We start from the raw sequence: 12,778 nt of genomic DNA on the forward strand, positions 1-12,778 counted from the left end.
GTGTTTTGACCTGTTATATGTGCTGCAAATATCTGCTTTTGTCCTGGGGTGGCCTTCGGATCTTACTTGAGGCTTCTGCTCTGTTGGAGTTTAGAGGATCACATGGCGAATGGCGTCCGCCTTCCTCTTCCCCGCTCTGAGGCCTTGTGTATTGCTTGGAGAGACATATCCAACCCGAGATTATAAAATCATTCTCCTAAACTTTTTTTTTTTAGCTCTATTGTGATTTGGGTCTTTTTTTTTTTTTTTAATCCATTATGAATTCGTTTTTATGGAAGGTACGAGATACGATAAGATAATAAAATTTATTTTCTTCCAGAGCCGTCCCAAATGGCCCAATGCTGATTTATTGAACAGCTGACCCTTTTTGCCCTGGATTTAGAGCAACCCTTTTACTGTATGGAACATTTCCTTACAAACGTGACTCTGTTCCTAAATTCTCGATTCTGTTCCATTGATTTGTCGGCCCGTGTATGCTGATGTGTCTTAATTGTTCTCAGAGCGTCACAGCACAATTCTGAAGAGCCAGGGTTGTGACCCATCCTTGCCTCCGAAAAGCTGGTGGAAAAGAAAGACACAGATAAACAAGTGCTCAGGAGAAGCCGTCTGGGGAAGGAGCGCCGCGCTCTGACCCGTAACGGTGCCGGCAAGCTGGTCTGTGAGCTGTTGTTTACCATCCCGCGCTACAGTCTCGTCGTATGTGTCGATTATTTCGTTTTAACAGGAAGAAAAACGAGAGAGTGTGCCTTGTCCCAGATGGTGGGCCTCGGCGAGGCTACGTCCCCGCTTTCTGCCCCAGACTCCAGGGTAGAGGGGAAACACGGGCACACGCTCGGGAATGAGACGGGTGTCTCTGGGGTTCTCAAGGCCAGTCTCCTCGGGGAGGCGCAGGAGGGTGAGGAGCCCGGAGGCCGTGGTGGACGCCAGCCTTGCTCAGCCTGCCCCGCTCGGGAGCCGAGCACGGGAGTCCCTCTCACATATTGATGGCACCTGCCCCAGAGGACGGTACCCAGAGGAGGGCAGAGGCTGCTGAGTGACCTCGGCGCAGGACGCAGCCGGGAAACTCAAAACGAGGAGGCACACGCAGAGGAGAAAATCACCATCATCATAACAAGCTCATCAACAGGCTTACATGGGTCAAGAAGGGAACCAGAACCAGGACTCGACAAACAGAGCAATGAGGCAAAGCAGAGGAGGTTACAAGACGAGCCATCCGGGCCTCTGAGACCAAACCGAGAGGTCCTGAAACTGTAAAACTCAGCCGAGAAACCGACCAGGACGCTGGGCACAACGGAACGGAGGGACGGGGCAGGCGGGGACCTGCCAGAACCCGGCCAGATGGGCTGGGAGACTGAAAAACACAGAAGAAAAGCTGGCGGACGTGGACAGCGATCCCAGAGCTCAGGCGCGGGTCTGGCGAGGTTCCAGAAGGGCAGCGGACGTGCGGAACTGTCGGTGCTTGAAGACCTACCGCCCGAGAATTTCCCAGAACGTCACCAAGTCCCTGTCCCCAGATCTCACGTGTCCCCCCACGTGTGGAGCGGGACGTCGGGAAATCTCAGTGCCTAGCTCGTGACGGTGAAACCGAGGACAGAGGGGGTGACAGAGAGACCCCAGCACAGGGCCGGCCTCAGGTCTCCACCCGCTGTCGCCGTGCCCTCGAGCTCGTCCCTCCGCCTGCTTCCTCCTGCGTGACAGTGGTGCACCCTGGGCAGGGTTGGGGCTGGTTCTTGACCATTGTAAGACACGAAGAACTGTTTGCTTTACGAACTGCATTTACTTCTGCCATTGGTAAGACTTTTCTTCCAGGCAACATAGGACCCCGGGACCCCACGCGATAGTGGCTGGGGATGGGGAGGGTCTCCTCCGGGAAACAGGAGAGGACACAGGCATCTGGGGGCTCGTGCACGTCCAAAACCCCGTCTCCTCCTCACGACACCTCGAGATGAGTCATGGTGACATCTTTGCCCAGGGTCCCCAAGCAGGGACGCAGAGGGGCCAGCGGACCCCCATGCCCCGTTGGTAGCCTCCACGAGAGGACAGGCCCCAGGGGTGGGGGAACACCGAGATCCGGGTCCTGAGTCTGTCCCAGGACTTCTGCCCCCAGAAGCGCCTTGCCTGGCCTCGGAAAGCAGGAAGAAAGGAAGCCCTCGTGATTTCTTACGACGGCTTCGATGACCGACACGGCATTGGGAAGGACGCGAGGTGTCTATAATCTCCCGTGACAGGTCGTTAAGTATTTATAGAAACGTTTTCTCCTGGCCACGCCTGAGGAGAGTGCTGTGTCTGATTTCCTCCGGAGACCTGCGCTGGGGCAAATCCAAAGGATAATCTGTCATCAGAAATTGCAGTAAACACTCACCCTGAGAGAGTTGCTTATTTAGCAAAGTCGCTGGGATATTAACGGGTTTTCCTTCATCGTTCCTTTGTGGGGATAAGCCTGCGGTGGAGCAGGGATCGTGCATTCGGGGGGCGCTGAGCTCCCGTGTTCCTGAGATGGGGGAGCTCCAGGCACCCCAAGCTCACAGGACTGGCACTGGGAAACCACGGACAAGGGGAATGTGTGGTCTCTCCCGAGGACGGGGCCCTGCGAGGACCACAGGGTCCAAAGACACGTGGGGATCTTCAGGGTGTCCCTCTGAGGGGACAGGCCATCTCGCCAGACAGGAGAAGCACACGATCTAGACTCTCGTGGTTTCCTCCTCTCGACGACATCGGCTGACCCCGTTCCCCTCCGAGGGACTCCGTGGTCCCGTGAGGAAAATGGAAGGGGAGGTGGAAGCGGATGGTCTTCCATCCAGGGGGTTTCTGCTGTGACATTCTCTAAGGAGGGGCCCCGGGAAGAGATGACAGTGGGCGGGACATTGGTTCTGGCCCTGAGGTCCAGAGACGAGGGGGACGGTCCCGGTCAGGTCGTACGATGGAATCTGGCGGGGGTGGAGGAAACACTCCCCCTCCCTCCTTGGCCAGTAGGCGTCACTGGCCGTTTCGCTAAAGGCATTCCAGAGTCTGGGCGGCGCTGGTCGTGCTTCCCCTGTGTGCATCATGCCGGGATGGATAATCGAGGTTTTCGGGGACTCTCGGTGGTGAAGACAAAACTGGAAGCTCCCTCTGCTCCTGCCCCTCCCCCACCTCTCACTTGCTCTCTCTGTCTCTCTAAGACAAATAAATATGTATGTTTTTAGAAAAAAAGGCAGTTTCTGGCTGTGGGGCCATGTGGCCTGGACACAGTGAGGTCTGGTGAGCGGCAGACCCAGCCAGTAGGTCTCTGTGGGGCCGAACCAGTGGCCCCAAACGTCAGGGGCAGGCAAGTGGCCCCTCGAAGGAATCCGTCTCGGTTCAGGAAGGGGGACAAGCGGATGCTGTTGGAGATGTCCAGAAACAGAGCAAACCACGTCAAGGGGTGAGCTCCCCATCATCTGGGCTATGCGAGGAGAGGTTCACTGACCACCTGGGGAGAAACTGACCAGGACCGTCCCCCTCGTCTCTGAACCTCAGGGCCAGAACCAATGTCCCGCCCACTGTCATCTCTTCCCGGGGCCCCTCCTTAGAGAATGTCACAGCAGAAACCCCCTGGATGGAAGACCATCGCTTCCACCTCCCCTTGGGCGTGATGGAGCAGAGGTTCCCAGCCTGACTGGGGGCAGGCGAGGAGGGGACGATGAACTAACTTACTTTAAGGACCTTTCTCATTACAGAACTCTGATCTTATTTCCATGATTTCCTGTGATTTCAGGTCATCCTCACGCTTCAAGGATGTAAACTAATTCTTTGTGCTCCCGGCCCTGACAGGCTGGGGGCAGCCCCACCTCCCACAGAGGCCAGCAGCAGCACCACAAGGCCTCCTGCCTCTGGACCCCCCTTCTCTCAGCCCCACCAGCTAATCAACGTCCCCCGTGAAAGCAGAACCCCACCTGGGAGAGCCCTGGGGGAGCAGAAGACACACAGGGCAAGGTGACTCGGGTAAAAGAGACCTTGCCCCCCCCACGCACCTGTCCAGGGACAGTTTGAAAAGCCTAGAAGCGTGAACCCCAGGACATGGGAGAGGCACGGACCCAGCCATACGAGGATCCCAACATCCCAAGTCACGGGAAGAGTTTTCTCAGCCTGATTCCAAGCAGTCTGGCCCCTTGTCCCAGAACCACAGGACATCTGGCCAAGAAGGTGGCAGGGGTCACCGTCTTCAACTCCCCGCTTCCCTCCCAGGGACCCTGAGACCCAAAGGGGCTGACTGTCCCTGGGTTCCAATAAACACTGCTAAAATTGCACCTGGCCCAGGGGCTGGGTGTTCGATCAAGGACATGTAAGCTGCTCAGGCCATTGACAGGCCCCGCCGGGCGCCTGGGCTGAGAGAGAGACGAGCTGCACCCCTAAAGGTGGCTCGTTTTCCGGCGGGAGCTGCCAGGTGGCAATGCAGGCTCCTCCGCCAGGCGGTGAGATCCGTCTCAGTTCCTCGGAGCCAAACAACATCTCAGCTCCCCGGTCGTACATCCCTGGGACTGGAGTTTTTCAAAAAGCCATCTGTCCACACAACACAATGACTGAGCTGTGATCTGACCCAGCAGCTCAGGCGAGAGCTCTATACACCTGCAAACACGGAGCTCTGATCTCCAGAGAGCGGAGCGCTAGGGGCTGTGCTGGGGCTGGGGAGGGGGACAGCAAACCTGTCCCGTCCCCACCTTGCCCCCACACAGACTGCACAGGGCTGCACCATGCCCATCAGAGAGTCAGGGACTCGGGGTGCCCTCCTGAGCCTGAGCATGGGGAGTGTCTGACCTGGTCACTTGACGATGCCCAGGACCGATGCATGGGAGAACCCGGTGACCAACGACGCACAATCAGGGGGGAGCCCATGCCTGCGATTGGCTGAGCTAATGGGAGTCTTTCCCTGGGCCGGGGGGAGGGGCAGTTAAATTAGGATGCACGGGAGAGCACCTGGGCGTTTCTGTGGGTTGACCCTCTGACTCCAGCCCAGGTCATGACCTCGGGGTCCTGGGATGGAGTTCCACGTCGGGCTCCCTGATCAGTGGGAAGTCTGCTTCTCCCTCAGCCGCTCCCCCTGCTTGAGCTCACTCTCTCAAATTAATTAATCAGTTAAGGTAATAAATAGGACACACGCTAGCCAGCCGCCCGACACCTTGATCATAGCCCATTTTCAACTCTTCATCTCCGGGACTGTTGGTAATTAAACGCGCCGTCTCGCAAACCACCGTGCCCCTGCTGATGCGCTGCGGCAGCCGTGGGAAACCGATGTGCGCGTTACACCAAGTAATTCTGAAACACTCCTAGTGTTGGGAGTCGCACAGACCAAACCGGAAGCGGCGCTGGGACGAGAGGCACGGGACGGGTGCCGGGGTCTGGAGGGCAGTGGGTTTTGACTGGAGGAGAGCCAGGATCTCCTTGGGTTTTCACGGGATTTCTCCGGCGGCTGTTATCAGACAGGCTCCGTGGGGCAAGGGCGCCCGCACTCATCCAAGTCCGTGGGACTCGCACGAGTCTACCCAGGATCTCCTTCATCGTGGCAGAGACGACTCGGTCAGAGCAAAGCAGAATTGGCAGCCAACTTCTGGTCTGTGGGTTGGGATGATCTTGGGGGAGGGGGGACCAACATCTGGGACAGATGGCCCGCTGGCCCAGCACGGCCACATGCGCAGGTCAGCCCTGTCGCTCCTACAATCACGTCTGCTTTTGCTCGGTGCTCCTGGACGGTCGGCGAGAGCCAGCCAGACCCTGTCATGCAGGGGTGATCCTCGCAGGGGTAACATCAGGAGTAATGGGAGTCTGCAGGTGACTGAGGTCACCACGCACCAGGCATGGGGCGAACGGCTTCCCAGCTTGTGTTTCCTCAATCCTCACAAGAGCCATGGGAAGTGGGGGCAGCTGCGTCCCTGATGGAAGGCTAACGAAGCAGGCTCGGAGGGGTCCCGGGTGTGCCCCGTCCCACTGCCTCTGTGTCCCTGGCTAGTGTGCCAACCATCATCCCCTCCAGCCACTGACTCCCCGATGTCCAGTCCCCGTCTTCTGCTCCTCACTGTCCTGTTTATGTAAATATAACCAGGGATCTCGATGGACCCACTGAGCCTTGGGGTGTTTCTCAGAGCCCATCGCCAGACGGGACTGCACCCCCCTCCCCTGACCCTCAGGGAAGGCTGCCTCCTGCTCTCAAGACCTTCTGGAGCCGGAAGTTCATTAGAAATCCCCCACAGTTGTCCCCACGATGGCCAGGCCTGAGCCCTCCCCGCCGTGGCACTGAGCTGCCCCAGCAGATGGGCACGCTCGGGACAAAACCCACCAGCCGGTCCCAGGAGAGGACATCGCAGGGCGCTGAGTCCCCTCACCTCACCAAAGAGTGCCCACACTGTGAATATAGATCAGTGCAGAAGTTTCAGAGCAGGGAGCACTGGCGTGAGCACATAAGCTCTTCTCTCCCTCCCAACTCCAGCTCTGCTCTGACGTCCCCAGGCTCCTGCCCTGGACCCATGTCCTTCCTTCTGCTGCACAGTCACAGCTTGACCCTCCTCCCCGCACTCAGATGCTAGGCTTCTCCAGATCTGCCACTGAAAACCCCTTCCCGAGTTTCCATGGTGCAACTCCTGGGCCTGGTCTCTCCCCCTGGGGCCCGGGGTGCTCCGTTGCCCTCCCGCTCCGAGGGGCTGTCCCTTGATGGCGGCATCGGGCCGACCATGATCACAGGCCTCGGAATGCTCCTGCCGTGTCGTGACTCCACCAACGCCTCGGCAGACAAAAATAAACAGCAAGCATCAGGGGCCGACCTTTCCCAAGCAGTGGAATAAAACCAAACAAAACGTGAAAGTTGTCAGGGGGAATAAACCAGCCTCTCCCCCTGGTGAGTCTCACCCAAACCGTTCAAGCAGGTGATTTCCCTAAGCCCGTGTGTCTTTCCCGGGATCACACAGTTCTGAGCCTCAGACCCTCAAGGCTGGTAAAAGGTCCCTCCAGTGAAAATCCAGTCCTCTCCGGAGTAGCTCCAGCGGGCTGGACAGCAGGATGGCCACGGGGCATCTCAGCCAAGGATTTGTGAGCTGCACGGCCTCTGCATCCCCAGCAGCCGGCAGACGGCTTGATTAACGTCTGTCAGACACTCCCTAGGATTAGCACATGCTCCTAACTGATGTGTCCTCGTGCCGGCCCGTGAGTAGGAAAGAGAAGGGGAGAAAAGAATTCTTGCAGATACAGTCAGCAACGTGTTATTTGCTCCATCACGTCTCTCCGAAGCGACTTTAGTTAAGAGTCGTGCAAGAAGGTAGCAGGGCCGGGATGCTCTCCTTAGGATGACCTGCTTGCAAGCTGGGTGCGTGGCTGGTGTCTGGGAGCTCGAGGGGTGAAAATTCCTTTCGCTGATCTAAAACCTTCCCTAGAACACGAAGGTGACTTCTTGTGCCTAAATCATCTGGGCAAATCATAGGCTTCATGCTGAACGCCAGCTTTCCTTCTGGGAGGCTGGAACTCCGGCACCGGCCAGGCAGAGGGGTTCTCCTGATAAAAACCTGGGCCACGGAACCTCTCGTGAGCTGCCCTGGTTGTTGCGGAAGGCCACCAAAAGGACGTGACCACCAGATGATCCCTTAGCTGGACTGGGGCCCTCAAAGTCTCCCCACCCCCTCCCTGACTTTGGAACGAAGGTTCTACCTGCTCTCCCCGCTCCCAGAGGCTGCTCCAAGCACACAGGCTCAGCGTAGTGATGGGCTTGAGAACATGTCCTAGAAATGGTACTGAGCCCAGGTAAGGCCCTTTACCAACTTTTAAGCTTTGGAGGATGAATGCAGGGACTGATGTGAGCTCCCTTTGCTTACTAAACCTCCCATCTACCAGCCTAGAGGGGCAGCCACTCCACGTCTTCCCACCCTCTGTGCCAAGGTGCAGTTCCAGGAGACACCTGGACGTTCCCTCAGAGGCCGGGAGCCTGCCCTGCAGGACATTTCACCTGTGTTGTCAGAACTCAGCTGGAGGAGCTCAGTCCATCCCGCATGATTCCACTGGGAGCACGACTTTTGGGAGCTTAAACCTGCTTTCCTCCAGACTTGGCTCCACATGCCTTCTCCTTTGCTGACTTCCCTTTGTATACTTCTGCCATGACAAACCACGCCGCGAGCACTGCTGTGTGCAGGATCCTCGAAGTCCTTCAGCATGTCAAACCCGGAGGCAGCCTGGGGCCCAACAGCGGCATCCGCTCTAAGTCTTCATTACACAAAAGGCTTAAAACAGCAAACCCAAAGTCAGCAAACCTACTTTTTTCTTGATCAATAGACATCATCATTTTTACCACTGCACATACAGACATTTCTAGAATCTACATTAATATCCAGAGGCTCACTTTAAAATGGATAAATGCCAGAAGAGAAAATAGCAGTGACACACAGGTTAACTTTCTTCCATGGTCACCCGTGTCATTATTCTAACCTGGGGCCACACCATCTATCCCGCACTTTCCTCTCAACTTGTGGACCACAGACAGACCACGGGGAAGCCACAGAATTACCACATATTCTGTATACCTAGAAAAGCTCTCATTTATGTGGTAAAGAAGATATATTTCTTGTAACTTGTGTAAAGACACGACTATTTTTCAACCATACATCGCTGCTTGAGTTGAACAAAATATGGGTTTACTTAAAAGCACAACTGCATTTCTGGCAGTGAGGCTGGCTACATGCAATTCTATGAAACGAAATCAAACAATTTTTAAGTCTAGGATCACCTAGCGAAACAGTAGAAAAGGAAAGACCATTTTGGAGGGAGAAGCAATTCTGGGGAGCTCCAAACTCAGGGGTATTAGACAGAAGGAGAGAGGGGAGTTTTTCAGGAAGCTGCACTCAGGGCAGCCAGACTGGTCAGCACTTCCCCTGTCCCAAGACAGACAGAAATGAAGCCAAGAGTGTGAAGCTGTGTCCAGTGCCTCTGATGAGGCCCCAGATGATATTGACCACCAGGAAAGATGGGAACCTACATGCCCAGGAAAACACATGAGCAGCCACTCCCTGCCTGCTGGGTACATCCCACCTGTCATAAGCCCCAGAGGTAGGTGCTATGGGGGACAATAGACTTTTATTCCCAGATATGAGGACACACCCAGAATTCAACAGGGATTCGTGGAAGAGTAACGCTATAAATTGAAAGAGATGAGCCTGGCATTGGTGGCCACCTCAGTCACAAATCTAGAAGAGGTGACATATCAGCCCAAGAGTGCCTCTGAAAGCTTCCTGGGGCAAGAGGACCAAAGTCGGGGTCCAGGTCTTGGACAGAGACACTAATACACAACGCACACTAAAGGCTGAGATGTCAGAGAGCTACATCCTGAGAGTGAGGGTGAGCCGGAAGCAAGTCTGCCCTCACACAGACCGCCACTCTCAATTTCAAGTCCCCAGGTGTTCCAGGAGATTTCACCTGAAATTGGGTGAAGGTGACCCAAGGTTGGCGGCACCTGGTGAGATACAACATGTCAGAGCAGATCTGAGAAAGAACCAACTTGAAATTCTAGACTGGTATGTACAATGATTGAGATTCAGAACTGAAGACACTGCGGAAAAGAGAATTCGTGAATTGAAATCTATATCTGGAGAAAATACTTAGGATGAAGACCTGAATGGAAGAAAGATGGAAATTACGGAGGCAGAGGATAACCTAGCGGATGCCGTGCACCCAGACTAACGTGGGTTTAGCTGGAGTCCCAGAGGAGGAATAGAGAGAAAGAGCATGTCAAAAGCGATATTTGAACGAACAAAATGGCCTTAAGACCTCCAGAGCTAATGACAGGAATCAAATCCATGGATGTAAGCAGCAGTGACTCTAGCAAAATAGATACGTATAAATATACATTTCAGACATATGGTAGCGAAACTGCAGAACACCAAAGACAAAGAGAAGGTACTAAACACAGCAGAAGTAGGAGCTCACAAGGTAGCTTGTAAGAACCAGTGTGCACTGAAGAAAATACTGAACAGATGGGATGATAGAGAGGAAGAAGGAGGAAGTGTTTTTTTAAAGGATAAATGTGTAGATAAACCAGTGAAAATCAATTATGTAGAATACTAATATTGTCAGGGAAGGGGGTATTGAAAGGTGTTTAGAGTCCAGATACAACAGCACATGAGCCAAGAGCAGAAGAAGGAGACCAGGCTGCTCTGAGGCCCTGACCTTGTGCAGGAGGAAAATAAATGTAGAGTCAGGGACACACGCTGTCACCTAGGGAGGCCACTGAATGATAACGGGAAGGTGTGTGATGTCCAGCGGACAGAAACACGGAGGTGCACTGATGTGTGTGTGTGATTGTATCTAAGAAAATCCTGAAAAATAAAAACAAGGAGAGATTTATCCAAACAGAGGTGTGGAGGGGGATATTAATGTGATGCTTGTTTAAATGATGTGGTGTGGGCCTAGGAATAGTAAATCATAGTATATAATAGAATAAAAGTAAGATTAATAGAATTAATTAATTAGGACTAATTAATTAAATAGGATTAATAGGATCTGTGTTCTGCCCCCTCCAAATAATATTCCTATGTTGGAACCCTGATTCCCAAAGTGATGGTATTTGGAGGTGGGGCCTTTAGAGGTAATTGGGACGTGAGGGTGAGGCCTTCGTGATGGGATTAGTACTGAACTAAGAAGAGATACAGAAGAGCTCACATCCTCCCTCTGCTGCACCTGCATGAGCCCCAAACAGGGAGACCGCCAATCTCAGCAGAACCCAGCCACGCCTGCCCCTGATCTCAGACCTCCCAGCCCCCAGACCCGTGAGAAACAAACTTGCATTTAAGCTGCTCAGTCTGTGGCATTCTTTTCTAGCAACATGAACAGACTGAGACATATGGATAGATCACAGGGAGGAATAAAACCTACAAACCGTTCTGTGTCTGTATGCCAATGTCATCTATCATGACGACAGTAATACTGGAAGTAGGAACTGTTCGAAGTGTTCTTTAAATGTTGCAACGGACACATTTACAATTAAGGATACAATATCATTTGTGATAAAGTCGGCGTGTAGATCCCTAGGACAGAAAGGACTAATCAATGCTTCCAAGAAAACTGTGTATCTGTCTGGGAAAATATAAGTTAGGTGCATAATCTGTACCATTCAAGAAATAAGTGCAGTTATATTACAAAGCTAAATGCAAAAACGAAACAGAGAAACAAAGAAAGAAGTAATAAAAGGTTTGGAATAAAAGGATAATTTTCATAATCTTTGTGTTTGAAAGATTTTCCTAAAATGAGACACATAACCTAGAAGCCGCATAATAAAAGATTAACACCTTTAATCTCATCAAATTTTTAAACACTGTTGAAAAATGATGCCTTACATACAAAGTAAAATCACAAGAAGCAAACTAGGAGCTGTTCTATGTAGCAAATTGAACACACTGAGAATTTATGGCTGGAATACATCAGAATCTTACACAGATCAATTTTAAAAAGACACACAACACAATAAAAATCGGACAAATTATATGAATAGGCAATTCACGAAAGAGAAATACAAATGCCAATAACCACATGAGAAGATATAGAGCTTCCGCTTGCAAAAAAGGGTAATGGAAATTAAAACGATAACGAGATACAATTCTGCCCTCATTATATTGCCAAAAATTAAAAAGATTGATAGTCACTAATATCAGCAAGAATAGAAGGTCCCAGGTGCTTCCAGATACTTGCCGGAAACGGTATGAATCTGCGAGGTCATTGGAAGCCGTCAGGCAACATTGGCCACGTTGAGCAGCAGCGAAATAAATTTCGGAACCAGGACGTTCTCTGAAATAACATGGAGACGTCTGGGAACTGACCTGGAGAGATGCCCCGGACATCGTGGAGCACCATCACCACATCTCCCATGTGAGAGAAGAGTTTTGCCCAAGACTGAGGCTGACCAACACACACTAAGCATTGGGACCTTTGAGGCCACAGATGCTTACTGAGAAATCCAAGGGGAGGCGGGACCCAGGGCTGGAGCTGACCCGGGAAGACCAGCTCCTTATAGGAGGAGAAGCCTCGTGGTTGAGAACATCTAGCGGATATCCCCAGACAGACCCACTCTCCTTTACTTCCCGGATGCGAGACCTGACATCTGATTCATGGCATATCTGTTGCTGGTTCCGGGCTCTCCACGGCGTCAAATTAACCATCCTCTGGGCGGACTGCGATTTCTTTACAACGTGTGAAGTCTGGCTGCCGGGACGCAGGTCTCTCCCCGCACATCTGGACTGGCGGGCTCCCTGTGCACCCTCCCGGTAAGCGCCAGACCTTAACTCGCATCTGGAAATGTTCCTTTACCCTGGTTTTGGTCCGCACTGCTGAGATCTTATGGAAGTAAGAACACAGTAGTGTGATACCTATAAAATATCTAATTATATAAATAAATGTCCCCAAAGCACCACTTTTTATCCTGCATCTTCTTCCTCAGTGGATAGTAAAGAACTCTCTCCTCTGGAAGTTCCGGAAACACTTTGATGCTGAAAATGGGCTTCTGCCAGCAAAAAGGCATTCTGGGGTAGCTCACGGCCTCGTCAGCAGTCCTTGTGTGGAGGGGGGGAGGGAAGTGGGACGAGGAGGTGTGGGAATATGTGTATTCTCGGTTGTGGAATATAAACCCATAAACGGGGTGGGAGGGCATCACCAGGGCTGGATCTGTCCTCTAACACTTACCCTTGAGATGCCACACACACAGCACGTGGGGTCCGCGGCGGTCACCCGCTCACCGCAGCCTGCAGACGGAGTCTCCCTGTTCCGGCAGGCGGACGCTGCACCCTTTCCCCCTCCCTCC

The sequence above is a fragment of the Mustela nivalis genome (assembly GCF_964662115.1).
Source record: "Mustela nivalis genome assembly, chromosome: 17".
In the NCBI taxonomy this organism is placed as follows: Eukaryota; Metazoa; Chordata; class Mammalia; order Carnivora; family Mustelidae; genus Mustela; species Mustela nivalis.